We start from the raw sequence: 24,415 nt of genomic DNA on the forward strand, positions 1-24,415 counted from the left end.
CGCTTACACAGAACACTCAGTACTCATCACAAATGCCCTCCTTAATGTTCACCATCCATTTAGCACATCCCCTGCCCAACTCCCCTCCAGCAAGCCTCACTTTGTTCTCTATAGTTAAGAGTCTTTTCTAGTTTGCCTCCTTCTCATTTTTTTTTCCCTTATGTTAATCTGTTTTGGTTCTTAAAGTCCACATATGAGTGAAATCATATATTTGTCTTTTTCTGACTGACCTATTTCTATTAACATAATAAGTTTTTAAAATCTCAATGACCAGATTGTTTTGTGTGTTAATAATCTCTTAGATTGTTATCTTACAAGATAATATTAATTCACAGCTGATAAACATAATATTATATAATAGAAGTCATGACAAAAGGTAATAAACCTAAAATGGCAAGTAAATTATAATTATAAATTTTTAAATTTCTCTTAGTTACCTTTTCTAGATAGCTAAATATACATATATAGGAAAATAAAATTAGACAATGAAATGACCATATAAAATTGAAAAAATTTACTTTAACATTCTATTGTGGACTTTGAAAAAGCTATATATTTATATTTAATTTAAAATGACCTAAACCTTAAGAAAAATTGTTATAAAGGAATAATAGATAAAGATATGGACATGTGAGGATTGTTATATATGGAAGAATGATTTTATTTCATGCTTGAAAACTAAGTTCTGAGTTGCATATTTGACAAAATTTAATAACATCAATATCTGAAAGGGATCAATTAATGCTAATTAAATGAAGCTGCTTTCCTAAATCTTAAGCTATTATGTCTTGAATTGAATTTGGTAACATTTGTATTACCCATATACATAAAAAGATATTCCATTCTTGAAAGTGTAATTTAAATGGCATCATGAAAATTACCAACAGACATAAAGAGAAATACTGGATCACAGGTAATAGGGGAATTGAAAATTTTGAATTAACGGTATTTTAAAGTGCATTATTTACAGAGGAATCACTAAACTATTCCATTTATGTTAAGCTAAACCTACTAAGCACATGGTAAGAATGGATAAATGTTCCTAGAAGTAGTTGATGAAGGACAGGGAATAAGATGGTCATTTCAAAGTTAAAAAAAATGTATTTGAAATAGTCAATATTGTTAAAGAAACATTCAAAACATTTATTTTATGAATCTGAATAAAAGAAATATGAAGCACTATTAGAACATATGTAAATTATTTTAAACTAAAGATACGATGATGCTTTAACTTAAATAGGGAACTTCTCTTCTGTAAATCAAGCAGGAAGACCAGGATACAAGTGTATGAGAGAGTTTACTATACAGTGTTTTTTGAGAACAGGGAAGGTGAAAAAATATTCTTAATAGGAAATCGTTATTTTTCAGCATACTCTTTTATATATCTAAAATATTATGATTCTAAGATGGATAAATAGATAGTTGGATGAGAACTAGATTGATAAGTAGATGTCAACTTTATTGGTTGGATGATATAGGACATGATTACCTTTAATATTTCTTTTTTAATTTTTTAAAGATTTTATTTATTTGACAGAGAGACACAGTGAGAGAGGGAACACAAGCAGGGGGAGTAGAAGAGGGAGAAGCAGGTTTCCTGCAGAGCAGGGAGCCTGATGCGGGGCTCGATCCCAGGACCCTGGGATCATGACCTGAGCTGAAGGCAGACGCTTAATGACTGAGCCACCCAGGCGCCCCTACCTTTAATATTTCTTACTGATACTTCAGGAATACTTATTCCTGATACTTCAGGAATAATTATTCAAGACAATAATTTGGATAAAAGAGTTGAGCTGCTTAAATAAAAAAATACAAAAAAAAACTATAATTTTTTCTTTATTTCCAGTGAGGGTAGCAATGTATTAAAATTATGTTTGTTGTCCTTTTTTTGGAATCAAATTATATTTTTGTGGGCTGGCTCTTCAAAGTAGCTGGTATAACATTGTTGGATGTATAAATCTAAAGTACAATTTTAATCTCATGTTATTCTCCTCTACCATGTAATAGAAGCAAATTTTATCTTCACTTTGCATTTTAGTGTAATCATAGAACTTTAGAAATTTATCAAGTTTCACACACTAGTATACACACCAACAAACCTTAAATTTTGGATTGTCAGTTTGCTGCTGTGTCATTTGCACAACAAAAGAAAATTAATATCAATATGCTATGGTCTACACTAAGGTTTAAAAAGTCCCAGCAAAGCCAAGATATAGTCCAGGTATCTTTTTTTTTTCTTTTATTGAAAACATGGAATATTTTTACTATATTAAAGGTAAAATACAAGAGTACTGTTTATCATCTTCTAACATGGCCACTATCTAATACCACCAGAGGTAAAGGGAAAATTTTTAAAAATATAAGTTTTGTCTTTTTTTTTTAAGTAGTCTCCAAACCCATCGTGGGGCTTGAACTCACAAGAGTTGAGTGTTGTACACACTGAGTCAGCCAGGAGCGTTTAGTCTAGCTACGTTCATATAAGTACACATGGTTGGGAAAATAAGTAAAATGATGATACATTCCTTAGTTGTTTTGATAACAAAATAATTGATGTTAAATGGAATTTTAAAAACAGCCTTATTACAGCTTTTGAGAATTATCTAATATAAGTCCTCACATATAAAACCATATAAAACCAACAATTTTCCCCAGGTGTTACCAAGATGGTCTTTAGCCAGTCTACTGTTCTCTTTATTGGTAAGCTGAGTGTCAAATAAACATAAATATTTGAGTTGCCAAAGTCCACTGCAGAGAGAATTTTGTTATACTCTAAACTCCTCAATTTAAGGAGTTTATTTTTTATTTAATTAGACGTGGAAATAAACCACTTCTGTAGTTCTAGTAAACAGATTTGCCAAGGCTACTGTTTTGAAAAGTATTTTTGAAATTCTTGATTTGTTTTCCTCCTTTTCACATTGAAGACCTAGGATAATTGTTTCCAGACTAATGGTAATCCAACTCATTGGTTACAGAAATCAAATCACGATTTTAAACTGCTTTGAAAATTATGCACTCACACGAACTGTAATGCTAATGTGGTTTTCTGAGAATTATCGAATACAATAAGTGGTGTGATACAATCTTGTGAAGTTTAATTCAGTTGCTCAGCGAAATAGTATAGATTGAGTTATCCATCCTTGACCCGCTGTTTTAATTGCAGTTACTCTTTGAGAGTTGACTCAATTTTAAAACATATAATGTGGGACAGTTATCATTCCTTTTATTGCTGATAAGAATATTGGTGATGATATGCACAGCTATGTTCATTAGAACTAGAAACCAATAAAATAATGTGGTGAAAGATAAAACGCAATTTCTATGTCCCGTTTTTGATAGCCACTGTTAAAGGAAGAATATTGGTTTGGCCATAGAGCAGGGTTAAGTGACTTACTTACGACCTCAGGCCACTGTGGCTGAGGTTGGGCCACATGTTGTGACTGACATTGGGCCACAGACCTGTCATATACATCTTTTTTTCTTTTCTCTATTTCACTTCTGTCTCCTTCTTTTTCTTTCTTCCTTTGATTCTGATGATGCTTAGTCCTGTAGGTGATGCCTCTGGGTATGATGGTACTCAGAACTAAAGAACTTGCTGACCCTATCAGAGCTCATTATGTAATAAATTTAAAAAGTCAGAGAACTGACTGAATAGTTACTTTGAACACTCAACACTTTAAGCATGGCTGGAAATTAGCAGAATATCATGTTGTTTCAAGGAAGCAGCAATTTGTTTCTAAAGCGGTGTGTTTTATTTTTTTAATTTTATTTTAAAATAAAATAAAATAAAAGTATTGCATATTTTTGATGTGAATTTTATTTTCAGTCCTTATATTAGTAAATACATATCTTTTGCTCACCTTGAGAAGGGTGAGTGTTGATAACATGTGTTAGTCTTGTATGCTACATATCTCTATTTTAAGAAATCTCTTTCAAAATAAAGTGGATTTACTTCACATAACTCAACAAAAGTTTACCAATGTATCTTATGTACAAGACGGTCTCACCCCATTCCTCTATTTTTCATCTCTAATACTATTAAACGTGCTTTCATTCTTAGAACAAACTTTGATGGATTTTACAATCACAGTGTACTCCTTCTAAACGTACTGCTTCCTAGATTCTCTTCCTTTTCTTGACCTATTGCTGGGAAAGTTAATGAATCTTATGCTGTTATCTTCACTCTTATACTTTAAATCCAGTTCCAGGCCAACTGCCTTGAAGATAATTCTAGCTTATTACAAAGCATTATGTAAAACTCAGCATATGCCAAATCACCAATTTTATTTTTAAATTGTCAAAATGTCCCTACTCCAAAGCTTCAGAACCACCTTGAATGCAAGGACAATCTGGTTACATCCTCTCCTATCCCATGAGGGTCAAGACTTGACTCATGGTTCTCTCATGTTACCTGGTCACGTTCCACAGCAGTCCCCGAGAGAGGAGTATTTCCTTCCAAATTCTCACTCAGTGCAGTCATTGCTACCATTTAACTCTGACCTCCATCATTCGATGTGCAATATCACAGTAACTGCCTCCTGGAAATCCTACATGACCCTGGGTCCTCTCTTTTTTCTCAAACGCTGTATGATATTTTACCCAACTTCCTAGTGCACTGACTTATATTTGAATCTTGCTTATCATCATTTATGCTGGAGTTTTTATTTTGAGAAAGGAGTAAACCATGCTTAGTGGTCTTATAGCAATAAAGAGGCAAGGTTAAATGGAAAATATGTGTCTATTATCTTCATTCATGTATTCTCAGGGTCTAAGAGAGGAACCAAAAAGAGAGACTTTATTTGTTTAAGCATATAGTGTGTGTTAAGAAATATGCCAGATGTCTGGTGACTATATCCTTTCTTCAAATTGACAGTGCCCAGGGAAAATATTTGCATGTGTGGGTAATTTATTTGGTGGTACTTCTAAAAGATAAAGTGAATCCAGAGCTCACCTAGAGATAAAGTTGTTGGGGATGATTTAATGTTGGCCAATTTTATTTATGCTACCTTGTTTAAGTGGTTGGCCTTAGCACAATTTGTGATGAGATTCTAGAGAAAGAGTAGTGGGTCTCCTTGTTTTCACATGGCTGGATTATAGAAATGTATAATGTATATGATGTACAATCAGGCTCATATATTAAATTAAAGTAGAAGTCATGCTATAGGAATAACAATAATAGTAAACACTCAGATTGCCTTTTACTACACAGCAGGCACTATTCTAAGTTGTTGTTTATGTATTAGCTGATTTAATTTTTACAATAATCTTCTGAAGTAAATAATTACATTATCAACATTTTTGAGATCAGAAAACTGAGTCACAGAAAGGCTAGGTAATTGCCCAAGGTCATACACCAAGGAGCTGGTAGAACCATGATTTTAGCATAAGCCAATTGACAGCAAATCCTCTATTCTCAACTCCCTTGCTGTACTACCACAGGGATGGGCGTGGGAAAAGGAGGGATAATGCCCATCTAGTCTTTCACCAGGGATAGTGCAGGATTATGGTACTTTATATATATGATATGCTTTATGGAGGCACCAGGAGATTGCCTGAGGATAACCTTCTACGGGATTATAGAGCAACCACAGGAAAAAAAAATAGGTCATTCAGTTTTTAAATTCAAATGAAAAAAATTCAGACTAATAAGTGTTTCCAGAAGAAAAATTAACTAATACAGAGGATGTTCTAATTATACACAAGGAATATCCACTGTTAGGTTTTGAGTATTACATGCTATATATCATGTGGTGCCTATGGGATTTGCCATGGGCAATCTGGGAACTAAAAAGGAGTGATTGCCTAGCCTTGCAACAGGTATAAATAAATGAGGATTTTATCTGTATTGATTGAAACATTTTCACTCTTCAAGCAATAATTACTTAGTCTATTTCTCCATTTGAGCCCTTGAAGAAATATTCAAAATAAGGATAATTTAGGAACCAGAGGGATAACTAAAATATAAGCCAAGAAATCCTTGGGACACTAACATCTTTTTTTGTTGTTGTTGCATCTAAGGTTAGGATGGCAAATGTGAATAATGAGACAATACAATGTTTTTATTTTTTTCTATGTTGTTTTCTGTTCATTCACTCAAACTTTTTATGCATTTTATAAATAAATATTCATTGAATATTTTAAGTGTAAAGTATTTTGTGGGAAATTGCTACTAAATTTCATCCTGCTGTAGATTAAAATTCATATATTGAAGTTCTAATCCGTGATATGATGGTTTTTGGAGGTGGGGCCTTTGGAAGGTAATCAGATCATGAGAGTAAAGCCCTCATGAATGGGATTGGTGTCCTTATAAGCAGAGAGACAAGGGAGATGATCTCTTCCTCTTGGCCATGTGAGAGTATAGAAAGAAGGCAACCACCTGCAATCCAGGAAGAGGGCTCTTACCAGAGGCTCAATGTGCTGACACCCTGATCAGGGACCGGCCAGGCTCCAGAACTGTGGGAAATAAATGTTTGTTGTTTTAAGTAGAGATTTCTTTACTAATTTATTTTAATTTGATAATTTCTGAGATGCTTAAAAGAGCTAATAATTGGGCGCCTGGGTGGCTCAGTTGGTTAAGCGACTGCCTTCGGCTCAGGTCATGATCCTGGAGTCCCAGGATCGAGTCCCGCATCGGGCTCCCTGCTCGGCAGGGAGCCTGCTTCTCCCTCTGACCCTTCCCCCTCTCATGTGCTCTCTGTCTCTCTCATTCTCTCTGTCTCAAATAAATAAATAAAATCTTAAAAAAAAAAAGAGCTAATAATTGAAGTTGTACTTCAGCGCAGGGTTCATTAACTCAAACAAGAAGAGGTAAAGGCAAATGCACTTCTTGTAGCTGGTTTTTTATCACTAAAACAGTTCAATCTGATTCTTAATTTTTTGAGGTAATACTTAATGCAGTACATTATTTCTGATAAAAAGTCATTGATTTTTATGATGAAATCACAGCAATTAGACATATTGAATGAGGATCTGCAGACTGGATAAGGTGAAGGCAAATTAAGAAAAGGACACAAAGAGAAGGAAGAATGATTCTAAAAAGAGCAAAACAAATTTAAAGCACTATAGAAAATTACAAAATGGAACAAAGAAACAAAAGTAAATGTGAACAAGGAAAAAAAAGAAAATTGAATAGAAGCAAAGACAAAAGAGACAAGGAAATTAGCTTATGGAATTTTTTTCTTTCCTTTCAACTCTCAAGAGTCAGGTTTTTAAAAAGCAAGCTCTAATTACCTATCTTTAAAAGTTTCAGAGCCTTCACTCTTCATTTTGCTTAGAATTAAGCACACGCAACACACAGACAGTAGAGCAGAGTGTTATGGAGCATAGAGGATTCATTAGGATTTATTTATAGGCTGAAATACTTAAGATACATCATTCAAGCAGTAAAATTAATTTTTAGACAAAATACTGAAAATCTAATTTTATTTACTTTTGACCTCGAATACTCCATTAATGTGAAATTTAAATATCAAAGATTTCAAATTCCTTCTCCTACTAGAGAATTTCTCTTGGGTATGAATTAATTTTATGGCAAATGGATTACAATTATTTGTTCTCCTCATCAATCTTTAAATATATGAATTTTTTACACCTCACCCAAGAATTGTTTCCACTGTAAAATAAGGGTGAAAAGTAGTATGCACAAGTGAAATTCTAAAACCTGCACAATACTCGATTATTATTTAGCATAAATATGCATTCATTTTTAAAGCAGAATATGTGACATTTCCACAGGAGTAGAAAAAATAATATTTACAGCTCAACAGCCCAAGAGCAGGTCTTCTTGTGATCAGCTAGAGTGAAAAACCTCATCATTTATGATTCATAGGACATTTAGTAGAACTCCCAGAAGTATTTTGCTTCTGTATTGGGGAAATTCTAGTCCTAGATTAACCACTTCTCTGTACTTTAATAACAAAATTTAAAGTGATGATAGTTTCATTATCTTAATTGTGGTCATAGTTTGTAAGTATCCATATATTAAAACTTTCCAAACTTTGCACTTTAAATATTTTCAGTATATATCAATTATATATCAATAATGCTATTTAAGAAAGGGCATACTATTTTTGACCAGTCTACAATCAAAAAAAAAAAAAGAAAACTGGTAAAGCTCAGATGAAATGGCTATTAATTTAAGGTTCTGATATTTGAAAAATATTTCCCAGATAATTCTGAAGTAATTATTTTTCAGTTAACAGCAATAATTTTAAGTCCTAGTATTGAAAAATTTATAAAAATACAAATGGATTAGACATACAAACTACTTTAATTCCATTTATTCACTCCATCAATTATTACCATTTGGCAGTTATGTTTCTTGCTTTTGTGATTATAGCAGTGAAAAAAAAAGCTCTATTTTTATAAAAATTGTATTCCAATAAGTGAGAAAGAGAATAGGAATAAAATAAATGATGAAAATGATAGATGATACTGGGTGTCATACGCAAACAATGAATCATGGAACACTACATCAAAAACTAATGATGTAATGTATGGTGATTAACAGAACATAATAAAAATAATAAAAAAATAATAAAAAATGATAGATGATAGATAGATAGATAGATAGCAATATGTGTGTGTATGATAGAGTGAGTACAAGCATGGCCAGGGAAGTGGGAGCTAATGTTTTAGGTAGAGCTGTCAAGCAAAAACTCTTTAAGAATGTGAACTATTGGAAAGTCATGGAGCAGTTCACCACTGGGAAATTCCCTCCTCCCTTTCAGAAGGTCCCTACTAAAGTATGGATTTTTACCTAAAATCTTGGGACTAGATGTGTTCTTGAATTCAGAATTTTTAAAAACTTTTTTTTTTTTTGGAAATACCAGGTTCAGTGTTGCTATAAGCAGTACTCTACTCAAACATCCATAGTTATAGAGTAAAACAAAAGAAACATGTCATGCTAGTGAGGCAAGTAAAATCTCTAGATAGCTTTATGTTAGCTCAGGTCAGATTTTAATACCATGTAATTTTGGATTAGGACAGGCTTTTCACCAGAAATCATATAAAAACTTGTATCTGTGTGATCTAACTGAATACAGCCTAGAAACACTAGCCTTTCTATCTTTCTCAATTAGTTGCTGATGAAGGTATAATATAGCATCGCCACATTGGAACTGGAAAGAAAAGTATGCGTGTAAGGGATAGAGTAAAATAAAATGTATAGGCAATTAATTCTACCCAGCACATAAAATAAGTATGATAGGTAACAGTTAAGGATCTGAAACAAGAAACAATAAGTTTTAAACTTGGCTTAACATTAATCAGTCATGGGACACCTGGTGGCTCAGTCAGTTAAACGTCTGCCTTCAGCTCAGGTCATGATCCCGGGGTCCTGGGTTCGAGTCCCACATCTAGCTCCTTGCTCAGCGGGGAGTCTGCTTCTCGCTCTCTCTCTCTGCCCCTCCCCCCGCTTTTGCACTCTCTCTCTCTCAAATAAATAAAATCTTAAAAAAAAAATTAATCGGTCATAAGACCTTGAACAATTGACCTCAACTATTAAAAATCTGGTTGAATTACTTGAAATATGGGTGTAATAATACCATTAAGAAAGGCTATCAAAACTTGGAAATAAGACTAAAAGGTAAGTGGTTATACAGTAGCACAAGGCCCTCTGAGGACTACCTAATTATTTAGGAAATGTACTTCGTTCGTTCCCTGCTCACTGTTTATTAAACATCCCAGAATTAGTGAAATTACATGTTATTTGTAGACTTTTGTCTAGCAGACATGTAAATTATTTGTCTGGTAAAAAATATAACCTCAAAGTTTATGGATTATTATCTTATAGGATATTAATCACATTAATCAGTTTTATATCTAGCCTATCAATCTCATTCAAATATTATTTTATTAAAATGTCTATAAATGCCTAGATCTTCAAACATATGTTGAACTAGTCTTACCATGTTATTCCAGTATAAATTCCAGGATTATTCTAATATGAATGAGTTTATTGAAATATTTTATACATATGAAATTTATATTTGTATAAGGGTCATATTTTTAACATTTTGAAAATTACAATATTAGCAATATTAACACTATAAGGCTGGTTTGAGAATTAAATGAGGTAATCTAGGCAAATGGTAAGTACTCTACAACTTTGTGAATGTTAGTTTATTTCATTAACTTCATTGTTTTATTTTCTTTAGAAATGCTCTAGTGCATTTGGTGTAGGAGAATGTAATTGCTGCCCAGATGCATCTGTGCAGTAATTTATTAAAGGATATAACCATTCATAAAACCTCTCAGATCTCAGCACAAATGCTCTAAGTGCTCTATCTAGCCTAGTTGGAAGGGGTGGGTAGAAAAGTGTTGAGAAAGAAGGAACTTTCTTCAGAGAAGAAAGGAACTCAGGAACTATGCTTAATTTTGGCCATTAAGAAATCTCATATAGCTTTCCCCATGAAGAATGCTGTCAAATTTCATTAATTTCTAGGAAACATTTTGTAATCCCTTTTACATCCAGATAACTCAACTCTTTGAACAGGAAGCAGGAAAAAAAATACTGGTATTTTACTATAGGCCCTTTTTATCACATAACATTTTATTTTTATTTCATCCATATAGCAACTCTCTATGAAATTAATATCATCTCCATTTTAGGGGTGAAGATGCTGAGGCTCAAGGAGTTTTAATTATTTTCTCAATATCATAAAACCCATTTGTTAAAGAACCTGAATGTTACTTATTTGCCAGTCCCCAAAGCTTTTTTTCTCTTATTGATATTTTACAACCTTTATGAATGCAGAAAAATACTCAAAAGATTTTCTTTGGCTGTAATTGCTATGTTTGAAAATTAGGGAATCATACTTTACTTGTACTAGTAAAATTTTCTTGCATCAAGACAGGAGGTTTTTTTTCTCCTTTGATAGAGTATCTTTTTTTTTTTTTTTCTCCCATCCATTAGCATTTCACACCTCATGCAGAGAAGTGCTAACTACAATATGCATGATCTATTTCATCTACATATAGAACACATTCTTTCTCTTTTTACTGATTTTGACTATATTTAACTTAAAAATACAGAAAATGCTTGTAGATTATTACATGGATAGATTCATGGCTTTGCTGGTTATCCTACTAAGTATTAGGATTCCAGATTACATATATATATAATCCATAAATATTCCCACAGAAACTAATATTTGTTCCCGATTTACTACTCTGGAAATTCTGATTGTTATGTACTTTGAACTGTTTGGATTTCTGATTGTTATGTACTTAGAATGTTCTCATTAATTGACTGTATAAAGCACCATAAACATTCAGGAATGCAAAATAACTAACAGTTAAGTTAAAAACAATTATTTCAAGCTCTTACTGAATTTGTATTCATGTAAAATATAAACTCTTAAGACTTCAAGGCCGATGTACCATTTACACTGCTATCTCATTTCAGTCACTTTTGGTCATTTTGTGGATAACTTTTTGGGAGCATCAGAGCATCTCCTGGTTTGAAATGTAGCTAGCCTTGACAAAGAAGGTGGCCCTCAAAGGGAGACAGATTCTGGTCTTATGTGTCATTGATTGTTAAGTTTTATTATTTAACAAGTCAGAATTTCTCTTTCCAGAAAACAGAGATAACGATCCAGTAGGTAGCTATGAACATTAAGTAAATTCTACATATACGGCACTTAAGAACTCTCAAAATTGGGCGCCTGGGTGGCTCAGTTGGTTAAGCAACTGCCTTCGGCTCAGGTCATGATCCTGGAGTCCCGGGATCGAGTCCTGCATCGGACTCCCTGCTCGGCATGGAGTCTGCTTCTCCCTCTGACCCTCCTCCCTCTCATGCTCTCTGTATCTCATTCTCTCTGTCTCAAATAAATAAATAAAATCTTAAAAAAAAAAGAACTCTCAAAATTGAACTAAAATTAATATGATTAATAGCCATTTTATACACATTCGATAATCATATTTTTCTGATTCCCATCAGTTCTCATGGATAATATGAGTTGGGGTTGCTGGTTGTCAGATTAAAGCATATTTTTATTCCTGTCAGGTTTGTACTCAGAGAACACTTTTATGAGTTGTGTAATTCAAACCCCCACTGGTAAATCATTTGATTTATAGAATTGCTCTACTTCATACAGTAACATGTCTATCTTTTCTTTTCTAGACAACAACACATGCAAGACACCTCCAGAGTACTCACTCTATTCTTCTGTTTTCTAAACCACTGTGACTGAAGACCTGAGTTAGTGGCTTTGTTATCATGAGATAATCCTGCAGTTGCATTTGAATTACTGCACAGGATTTTAATTAGTAATTGCCTCTATGTACATGCAGATAATGCTTAGCTGCTCTTAAAGATAGCCTTGTATTTAAGCATACCACAGCTCTGTAAATTAGCAATTCTCAAATGGGGACCATAATCATAAACTCATAGTTTGCACATGCAATTTAAGAGAGCTTATTTTAAATTATCACTGCTTTGTTTTTGTTGTAGACTGCCAAGTGAGTCAATGTTTTGGTTTTAGTCCTATTATTTCATTCTTAATTTCAAATAAGGTTAGCATGGGAAATACAATTTCCACAGGTTTATGATAAGCCATAGAGCATAATATCTGAAAGTCTGAGTTCACATTTAGACTATTTGACTCAAATCTCATATTTTCTTCATATTGGATCTATGACCTTGGGCAAACTATTAAACTTCTAGAGAGTCTCAACCTATAAAATGGGAATAATAAAAGTAGTTACTTCATAAGTCAGGTTTTGTGAGTTAATGCATTGAAATTATATAGAACAATGCCTGAAAGAGTAAGTGCTTAATAAATATTATTTTATTCATCAAAAGAGGTCACAGATGTTTTTAAAAAATGAGATATACTGTAAAAACCTAGTAACATGGGCTGCTAGACTACAGATAATCTAGATTCTAGTGTTGACCTTGATTTTGTATAAGATATGCAGGTTTCTTAAACCTCTCTATACACATTGACTTTATTTTTTTTTCTTATAATTACTTCTAATCTAGTCCAGTTTTACTAATTATCTTTTATTGTTATTATTATTATTATTATTTTGAGTATAGTTGACACAAAATGCTACATAAATTTCAGGTGTGCAATAGCATAGAGAACCCAGAAATAAACCCACAATTATATGGTATATTAATCTATAACAAAGAAGATAAGAATATACAATGGTAAAAAGCAGTCTCTTCAATAAATGGTGCTGGGGAAATTGGACAGCTACATACACCAAATAAAACTGGACCGCTTTCTAATGCCATACAGAAAAATAAACTCAAAATGGATTAAAGACCTAAATGTGAGATCTGAAACCATAAAAATCCAAGAAGAGAACACAGGAAGTCATTTCTTTGACTTTGGCTGTAGTATCGTTTTTCTAGATATGTCTCTTAAGGCAAGGGAAACAAAAGTGAAAATAAACTAGTAGGACTACATCAAAATAAAAAGCTTTTACACAGTGAAAGAAACCACCGACAAAACAAAAAGGCAACCTCCTGAATGGGAGAAGATATTTGCAAATGATATATCCAATAAGGAATTAATATTCAACACATACAAGGAATTTACATAATTCAACACCAAAAAGACCCAAACAATCCAATTAAGAAAATGGGCAGAGGACCTGAATAGACATTTTTTTTCCAAAAAAGACATAGAAATGGTCAACAAACACATGAAAAGATGCTTAATATCACTAATCATCATGGAAATGCAAATCAAAACCACAATGAGATATCACATCATACCTCTCAGAATGGCTAAAATTAAAAAAAATATATAAGAAATAATAAGTGTTGACAAGGATGTGTAGTAAAGAGAACTCTTGTAAACTGTTGGTGGAAATGTAAATTGGTATAACCACTGTGGAAAACAGTATGGAATTTCCTCAAAAAATTAAAACAAATACAATATGATCCAATAATTCCACTAGTGGGTATTACCAAAGAAAATGAAAACACTAATTCAAAAAGATATACACACTTCATGTTTATTGCCAACATTAGTTACAGTAATCAAGATATGAAAACAACCTAAGTGCCCATCAGTAGATAGATGGATAAGGAAGATGTGGTGTAAATACAGAATGGAATATTACACAGCCATAAAAAAGATGAAATTGTACCCGTTGACACAATTGGAAGGTATTATGCTGAGAGAAATAACTCAGACTGAGAAAGACAAATACCATATGATTTCACTGTAAGTGGAATTTAATAATATTTATACTCATTGACTTTAAAAGCATATTAAGGGCGCCTGGGTGGCTCAGTTGGTTAAGCGACTGCCTTCGGCTCAGGTCATGATCCTGGAGTCCCTGGATTGAGTCCCCACATTGGGATCCCTGCTCGGCAGGGAGTCTGCTTCTCCCTCTGACCCTCCCCCCTCTCATGTGGTTGCTCTCTCTCATTCTCTCTCTCTCAAATAAATAAATAAAATCTTAAAAAAAAAATAAAAGCATATTAATATGTACCCTGCTTTATCTCATGAGTTAGTTAAGATAGATTAATGTAATAAACATGAAATCTGTTAACATTTTGAAAGTATCATTATCTTTTATAATATTAAACAAGTGAAATGATGGAACTATCTTTGATGGTGTATTTTAAAAACATATTTCTATGTATTTTCTAATATAAAATGGAAGATCAAAGTCAGGGAAATTTAAACAATAACCCTATCCAACCTCAGTTATGTGTATGGTATATTCAGACATTATACTTTATGCTTTATAATGTATTTTTCTAATTTAATCTATAACATCAAGATATAATGTTGATGTTATAATATCAATGATATAGAATTTTTCTCATTTATAACATTATCAATATAGTATTTACATTTTATCAATGAAGAAACCAAGACCTAGAAGATTTAAGTAATTCGTTCCAAGTCACCAAACTGCTAATAGATGAAATCTGAAATTCCAATTGAGTTGTGTTTTATGCCAGGGCTTAAGCTCTTACCACAGTGGTGTGCTGTTTCTCCACTCTAGCTATATACTTCCTGTAGTGTTCTTCATTAAACTAGAGAAATATTTACAAAAACCATACCAAAAACTGTATTGTTTTTCACATTATCTCCTGAAATGACAAGAGTTGTTGCAAAGACTACTTGACAGTGGGTCCAGATAAGAATCTTTAGCCTCAAGAGGAACAAGTACACCAGAAGTGTATTGGAATGGGGAAAACTAGTCTGGTAAATATATGACTTGGATTTCTTAGTGGGGAGTTAAATGACAGGAGGCAGAAAGCAGATGTAAATACCTGGTTGAAAGCTATAGGAACACAATCATGTAAGGAAATATTGGTCCAAGATTTAGGAAGTGAAAGATGCCCGGCTCAAAATGGGAACAGTAGAGAAAATAAGTGAATAGTGTGTGAGATGATTAGTGAGTGTTGGTTATCCAACATTAAGAATTGGAAGCTCTGTGGAGAATGAGTTTACCGGGCTGGTTTCAAAGTTAGAGTAGACTTATCTTGTAATTCATCTATTTTAAGCTCTGTGAGAAACAAAGTAAAGCCTTGGTCCTTTTTACAATTATAATCCACTATTAACACTTTCTGATATTATTGTTATAAATAATTTTGCTGCAAGTACAATTCTTTACCAATGTTAATACCCCAAAATGTGGAGTATTAACTCCATTCACTGTACCAGTGTAAGAAAGTAAAGGAGAGGACAGTTAACTTTTTAAACACCTAATATCTGTTAACCACTGGGAATGTGGTAGTAAATTGAATTTTCAAAGCACTTTCCTAAGAAAGTTTTATTTTAAGAGTAAAAATACTTAAAAATACTTAAATCATAAATAAGTAAATTAAATATGTCCAGGTGTTGATAAGATGAAGTAATTTCCATTTGAGCAGAGAATTGAGGGAATAAACTTGGTGAATATTTCTGGGAAAATAGGTCAGAAGGAATAACATATTCAAAGGCCAAATTGGCCTTTGTAGTAGTACATTGACTACTGCTATAGACTGAATATTGTGCTCCCTCCCCCAAAATTCTTAAATTAAATCCTAATCCTCAATATGATGATATTAGGAGATGGGGCCTTTGCGAGATGACTAATTCATGAAGATAGAGCACTCAGGAATAAGATTAGTGCCCTCATAAAAAAAACTTCTGTAGAGCTCCCATTCCGCTACTGCCATGTGGGGACATGGAGAGAAGATAGGCATCTATGAACCAGGAAGTGGGCAGGCTTTTACCAGACACAGAATCTGCTGATGCTTTGATCTTGGACTTCCCAGCCTTCAAAACTATGGGACATAAATTGCTGTTTAAGCCACTCAATCTGTTGTTCTGTTATAGCAGTCTGATCTAAGACTCACACCCAAGGGACACTTGAGGAAACTGGACTGGATTGGGGTGAATAAGGGAGAGTCTGATAAGATACAAAATCAGAAAAGGAGGTAGGAAAGATCATGCTGAACTTACCTCCTAGAATAAGAAATTTGGATATTATTCTAATGAATGGTCAAATATTGGTATGAGTCCTATGATTTATGCATAAACATAGCCATGAGCATTTGGGTGAATTGTTTGGACTAAAGGTAGAAAATGTGTAGGTAAAGACAAGAGTTAGGAGTTTGGTACAGAAGTCTAGTCTAGAGTTGATGATAACTTGGAGAAAGCTTATGAAGGTTAGCTTAGAGATAAAAATGATAAAGCAAAGGATTTGGTATTGGAATGCTTGTGGAACTTAAGGGAAAATAGAATTTTGGCCTGAGCGACTGAATGAATGTTGAATCCATTTATTAAACAGATAAAGTTTGAGATGAGCATATTTTGAAGGTGGGATATGAGTAATTGGGTTTTGGAAATTTTAAGTTTGATATACTTAATTAGCCATCTCAGGAATGATGCATAATGGTTGGAGACATAATTCTAGCAGATCCAGGCTAGAAAAAAAATTGAGAATCATGGGTCATGATATAATGTGAAAAGTGTCATAATAGATGTGTGGCCAATTTATTTAATGTGCCTGGCTGGTTCAAGAATGGTTTTACAAACAAAGTTACTTTGAAACAAGTTTTTCAAGGAATAAAAATATTTAGTATATTTATTGAGCATTTATTTTCTGCCAAGTCCTTTACATATACTGTTTCTCGTTCAGCAATCTAAACATTATGAAGAAATTGAGACACAACAATAACACATTACTTATCAAAAGCCATTAATGGGAAGAACTAGGGCTAGAACTTGCTTTTGTTTTGAGTTGACACCAATGTTCCTTCCCTCTCTACCAGAGAAATGCCACGCACAAAGCAAGCAATAGGACAAATGTACAGAAGGAGATGGAGCACAATTTGACCGAAGAACAGAGCTCTCTGTGAACTGAATTGTGATATGTGTAGCGCTGGGGTGTTTTAGGAGGTTGGGGAGAAGGTAGGGGGCCAAATGTTAAAAGCCTTCACATGGTTTGTCAGAGTTCAAACTTAGTCCATACAAAATGAAGAGGCCATTCAAGACTCTCAAATGGGGTGGGTGGAACCATCCAGCCGGGGTTTCATAAAGGTCTAGTGTGTTGGTAGTGTGGAGATGTAGTAACCTACATTTTCTTTTTAGTTATTTAAATAACATAACTGTATTTTATAATACAAGAGATGGATATGAAGAGTAAAAATTCACAATTAATTGCTGATGCCAAATAACATTAGAAATTTCTCAGCAGTTTACCCTGAAAATTTCTTAGAATGTGGTTTCTTCAGTTTTTCAGTATAACTATTTATAATGAAACAAATAAAATTCAAAATACTGTTATAAGATTTATTATATTCTATAAGAACTGTGATGTTTCATTATCACATCATTATAACATATCATAATTAAATAACATCATGATATTATATAGTTGAAATTAGACAAATTTCCAGAAATCTGATATTTGTGAAGGAATGAAAATACATTGTCTTTGGTTATCCTCTATACATATCATCCTGATATAGATTACTTCATACAATTTATGTATGCTTAAAATGTACATATACTGTGATATTTTACAATTTAGATATTTCCCAAAGCCTAGTAAGAGCAGTGATCTCAACCATGCACATATCAACGTGTGTACCAATAATTTGCTGATCACCTTACTGATTTCCAAGTTCTATGTACTGGGAATATAGAAAAAGAAACCATTTCTGTTTACACCTACCTGAGGAGCTGGCATCACACTTACATATTCACTTTCAGACCCTGAAAGAACTATCTTTAGTCTTTAACAAAACTGCCTTTAGAAGGCAGATAGGGAAGTTTAATGATTAAGATGAGGAAGGGGTTCTTCAATATTCTTCTATGATGAACTTAATGGTTTGAGGGCTTAAATTGATTTCAATCCTGGGCGCCTGGGTGGCTCAGTTGGTTAGGCGACTGCCTTCGGCTCAGGTCATGATCCTGGAGTCCCGGGATCGAGTCCCGCATCGGGCTCCCTGCTCAGCGGGGAGTCTGCTTCTCCCTCTCCCACTCCCCGTTTGTGTTCCCTCTCTCGCTGTGTCTTTCTCTGTCAAATAAATAAATAAAATCTTTAAAAAAAAAAAAATTGATTTCAATCCTAACAAAGATAGAAAATACCAAGAGTAAAATAAAGGTATTATATTCTTATGTATCTATTATTTGAAAAACTACATACTACCTGACAAATTAAGTTGAATCTCTATATTCTTAATGAATAATCATAATTTTCACATCCCTACCTGTTTTGCTTGCAAATGCACACACACATGTACACACACATCGCCAAGAAGACAGATCATCTAATATGCTAAGGTAAATCAGTGATAATACTTTTTAATTATTATTATAATTATTTTCTCATAGATTATAGCAGCTGAGGATCTCTGAAAATTGAATAGCCACAATGATGGTTTATTTTTAATCAGTGTTGCTATTCTTCCACTAGGTGTCAGTATTACTCTAGCACTTTAGGATAGTCAAACAACAAAATGCCATCCATATCTGTTCCACTTAATGTGCTTTTCAACAGAAATTTACCTGGTAAATTGATAAAAATAATTATAAAAATGTATGGTTATTTAATGACAATAGAAAAATTATAAACTGGAGTGAGGATATTCAAAATAAAACTTTCCAAATTGATTTACAAAGACAGTGTCTCCAAGTAATATTCTAATATTCAGTTCTTTCTCTTTTGTTACAGTCAATGTACTGTATAAAATTTCACATATTTTCTGCATTTGATTACCCAGGGCTTGAAAAATATCACTATTTTGAAAATGAACAATGAATCCCCAACTTTTCAATAGAAGGTGAGGGTACTTTTAGGTGTCCTCCATTTTCATGGTCACTAAAATACTAAGGAAAGCCCCTCAGTACAATCCAAGACATTGTCCCATTGCAGCCTGCCCTTTATTAGTATTAAAGTATTCAGCAGAATGATCATAAGCTTCTTTCAAACAAGTTATTGGAAGTTGTGGAAACAGATTGCAAAGGGCTTATTTACTATTTGTCTGTTCTTACTGGTTTTGTGAAAGAACTGAAATGTCTGAACATTTCAGTAATGGTGATTTCTTTGCCAGGTTGGAGAGGAGCATGATGCGTAACCAAAATAAGTCTGAAATATTCCAGAAAATGCTTCACGATCAAGTTTATTTTGTAATCGAAAGAGAAATACTCCCAAGGGATAAGAGGAAGAGATAGAGATGGGAGTGGTATGGTAGGTCAGTATGGCAGCGATTTGGAATGGGCTTTAGACTAATTTCGGCCAAAAGAGTAATTTTTCTACTTCTGTTTTCCCTTTTTCTATAACAGTTTGGTTCAAGTGGTGTAGATATGAGGAAAACCTCTGTAGTTGGAGAGTCAAACACATAGAGAAAAAAAAGCATTTCTTTAACAGTACTAAAAATGCTTACTGGGCCATATTTTATATGTTGCCTTCTTTTTTGTTTGTTTGTTTCCTTCATGTTCTGTTTTACTCTTTTCCTAACAAAGTTTTCTTTCCTTTATTTTTAATTTCTGCCTCCTTTTCTTCTCTAATCCCCACCCCCATACTTTTTTTTTTCTTCCTTCTTGGTCTCTCCACAGGAGAAATTATTTTCCTCTAATTTATTTAGATAAATATATTTGCTAATTTTATCGTTTGTGTTTGTATTTTTGGTTCTAAAATAACCAGTACCTTCCCAGGGTGCTTTGCAGCACCAGTTCTTTTCGGCGGGCTGTTGTCTGTCAGAGCGGGCGGGTAGGCAGCAGCCAGGGTGGAACGGCATGATCCTGTAGCCCCACTTCCACAAGGACTGGCAGTGGCGTGTGGCCATGTGGTTCAACCAGCTGGTGCGGAAGATCCGCAGATGCAAGGCCCCAGCAAGCCAAGGCAGACCCCATGGCCCCGCATCCTGCGCCTAGACCCTTTGGGCCCATCGTGAGGTGCCCCACAGCGAGGTATCATAGCAAAGTGCGAGCTGTCAGGGGCTTCAGCTTGGAAAAGTTACGGGTCGTTGGCATCCACAAGAAGGTGGCACGGACCACTGGGATCTCAGTGGATCCAAGAAGGCAGAGCAAGTCCACCGAGTCCCTGCAGGCTGATGTGCAGGGCTGAAGCTGAAGGAGTACCGCTCCAAGCTCATCCTCTTCCCCAGGGAGCCCTCAGCCCCCAAGAAGCCAGACAGCTCTGCTGAAGAACTCAAATTGGCTACCCAGCTGACAGGACTGGTCAGGCCCATACAGAATCACTGAGACTCGGAGACAGTCCGAGTCATTCCAGAGGAAAACCACTTCCAGGGTTTTGTCGGTCTTTGCATGGCCCCTACCAATACCCAGTTCTTTGGCATCCGGTCGAAAAGGGCCAAGGAAGTTGTAGAGTAGGATGCTGAAAAGAAAATAAAAATAAAGTGTCATCGGCAACTTGTGATAATTAATTAAAGAACTATTTAAGGAAGAAACAATATGTAGGTATATTAGATCAAAGGTTGAGCATTCATTAGCTCACCTATTTGTTTTATTTTTAATGAATAAGTGATTTCCTGGGAGAAACCATGTCCTTGAGGAGCTACCACAGCTTTCAGCCTATGTAAATTCAGTGTTCCAAGAAATGATTTAGTTCAAAATACACAAAGGTATCATTATGTATTTTGATAAATAAATAAAACTGAAATTCTGCCTTCAAGTAAAAAGCATTAAAGTGTTAAGTTGACAAAATAATTGTTATCCTGCAACACCTGCATTTCTGTTCTGACCTTATTCTTTTAATTATTTCCTGCTTGGTCAGGATTCCTATAGCAGGGATGTTTGTATAATGATGCAAAATTTTTTAAAAATTTTTTATTGTTATGTTAATCCCCATACATCATTAGTTTTAGATGTAGTGTTCCATGATTCATTGTTTGTGCATAACACCCAGTGCTCCATGCAGAACGTGCCCTCTTTAATACCCATCATCAGGCTAACCCATCCTCCCCCCACCTCCCCTCTAGAACCCTCAGTTTGTTTTTCAGAGTCCATTGTCTCTCATGGTTCGTCTCCCCCTCCGATTTCCCCCCCTTCATTCTTCCCCTCCTGATATCCTCTTCTTTTTTTTTTCTTAACATATATTGCATTATTTGTTTCATAGGTACAGATCTGAGATTCAACAGTCTTGCACAATTCACAGTGCTTACCAGAGCACATTCCCTCCCCAGTATCTATCACCCAGTCACCCCATCCCTCCCACTCCACCCCCCACGTACCCTTTCTGATCCCTACTTTTGTATCATTGGGGTAAATACCCAGTAGTGCAATTGCTGGATTGTATGGTGGCTCTATTTTCAACTTTTTGAGGAACCTCCATACTGTTTTCCAGAGTGGCTGCACCAGCTTGCATTCCCACCAACAGTGTAGGAGGGTTCCCCTTTCTCCGCATCCCCGCCAACATCTGTCGTTTCCTGACTTGTTAATTTTAGCCATTCTGACTGCTGTGAGGTGGTATCTCATTGAGGTTTTGATTTGGATTTCCCTGATGCCAAGCGATGTTGAGCACTTTTTCATGTGTCTGTGGGCCATTTGGATGTCTTCTTTGGAAAAATGTCTGTTCATGTCTTCTGCCCATTTCTTGATTGGATCATTTGTTCTTTGGGTGTTGAGTTTGATAAATTCTTTATAGATTTTGGATACTAGCCCTTTATTTGATATGTCATTTGCAAATATCTTCTCCCATTCTGTCGGTTGTCTTTTGGTTTTGTTGATTGTTTCTTTTGCTGTGCAAAAGCTTTTTATCTTGATGAAGTTCCAATAGTTCATTTTTGCCCTTGCTTCCGTTGCCTTTGGCGATGTTTCTAGGAAGAAGTTGCTGCGGCTGACGTTGAAGACGTTGCTGCTTGTGTTCTCCTTTAGGATTTTGATGGACTCCTGTCTCACATTTAGGTCTTTCAACCATTTGGAGTCTATTTTTGTGTGTGGTGTAAGGAAATGGTCCAGTTTCATTCTTCTGCATGTGGCTGTCCAGTTTTCCCAACACCATTTGTTGAAGAGCCTGTCTTTTTTCCATTGGACATTCTTTCGTGCTTTGTCAAAGATTAGTTGACCATAGAGTTGAGGGTCCATTTCTGGGCTCTCTATTCTGTTCCATTGATCTATATGTCTGTTTTTGTGCCAGGACCATACTGTCTTGATGATGACAGCTTTGTAATAGAGATGGAAGTCCGGAATTGTGATGCTGCCAGCTTTGCTTTTCTTTTTCAACATTCCTCTGTCTAGTCGGGGTCTCTTCTGGTTCCATACAAATTTTAGGATTACTTGTTCCATTTCTTTGAAAAAAGTGGATGGTATTTTGATGGGGATTGCATTGAATGTGTAGATTGCTCTAGGTAGCATTGACATCTTCACAATATTTGTTCTTCCAATCCATGAGCATGGAACGTTTTTCCATTTCTTTGAGACTTCCTCAATTTCTTTCATTTGTATTTTATAGTTTTCTGAGTACAGATCCTTTGCCTCTTTGGTTAGATTTATTCCTAGGTATCTTATGGTTTTGGGTGCAATTGTAAATGGGATTGACTCCTTAATTTCTCTTTCTTCTGTCTTGTTGTTGGTGTATAGGAATGCCACTGACTTCTGTGCATTGATTTTATATCCTGCCACTTTACTGAATTCCTGTATGTGTTCTAGAAGTTTTGGGGTGGAGTCTTTGGGGTTTTCCACATAAAGTATCATATCATCTGCAAAGAGTGAGAGTTTGACTTCTTCTTTGCCGATTTGGATGCCTTTGATTTCTTTTTGTCTGATTGCTGTGGCTAGGGCTTCTAATACTATGTTGAATAGCAGTGGTGATAGTGGACATCCCTGCCGTGTTCCTGACCTTAGGGGGAAAGCTCTCAGTTTTTCCCCATTGAGAATGATATTCGCTGTAAATTTTCCATAGATGGCTTTTATGATATTGAGGTATGTACCCTCTATGCCTATACTCTGAAGAGTTTTGATCAAGAAAGGATGCTGTACTTTGTCAAATGCTTTTTCTGCAACTATTGAGAGGATCATATGGTTCTTGTTCTTTCTTTTGTTAATGTATTGTATCATGTTGATTGATTTGTGGATGTTGAACCAACCTTGCAGCCCAGGGATAAATCCCATTTGGTCGTGGTGAATAATCCTTTTAATGTACTGTTGGATCCTATTGGCTAGTATTTTGGTGAGAATTTTTGCATCCATGTTCATCAGGGATATTGGTCTATAATTCTCCTTTTTGATGGGGTCTTTGTCTGGTTTTGGGATCCAGGTAATGGTGGCCTCATAAAATGAGTTTGGAAGTTTTCCTTCCATTTCTATTTTTTGGAACAGTTTCAGAAGAATAGGTATTAATTCTTTAAATGTTTGGTAGAATTCCCCTGGGAAGCCATCTGGCCCTGGGCTTTTGTTTGTTGAGAGATTTTTGATGACTGCTTCAATTTCCTTAGTGGTTATAGGTCTGTTCAGGTTTTCTATTTCTCCCTGGTTCAGTTTTGGTAGTTGATGCATCTCTAGGAATGCATCCATTTCTTCCAGGTTATCTAATTTGCTGGCTTAGAATTGCTCATAATATGTTCTTATAATTGTTTATATTTCTTTGGTGTTGGTTGGGATCTCTCCTCTTTCATTCATGATTTTGTCGATTTGGGTCATTTCTCTTTTCTTTTTGATAAGTCTGGCCAGGGGTTTATCAATCTTCTTAATTCTTTCAAAGAACCAGCTCCTAGTTTCGTTGATCTGTTCTACTGTTCTTTTAGTTTCTATTTCATTGATTTCTACTCTGATCTTTATGATTTCTCTTCTCCTGCTGGGTTTAGGCTTTATTTGCTGTTCTTTCTCCAGCTCCTTTAGATGTAGGGTTAGGTTGTGTACTTGAGACCTTTCTTGTTTCTTGAGAAAGGCTTGTATTGCTATATACTTTCCTCTTAGGACTGCTTTTGCTGCATCCCAAAGATTTTGAACAGTTGTGTTTTCATTTTCATTTGTTTCCATGAATTTTT

At 34.7% G+C, this 24,415-nt stretch overlaps 1 pseudogene; it reads left to right on the plus strand.

The window, feature by feature from the left end:
* Nucleotides 1-870: 870 nt before the first annotated feature.
* Nucleotides 871-20,858, plus strand: LOC110591353 (annotated as a pseudogene).
* The last annotated feature ends 3,557 nt before the right edge of the window (nucleotides 20,859-24,415 follow it).

The sequence above is a fragment of the Neomonachus schauinslandi genome, chromosome 2 (genome assembly GCF_002201575.2).
Source record: "Neomonachus schauinslandi chromosome 2, ASM220157v2, whole genome shotgun sequence".
Lineage (NCBI taxonomy): Eukaryota > Metazoa > Chordata > Mammalia > Carnivora > Phocidae > Neomonachus > Neomonachus schauinslandi.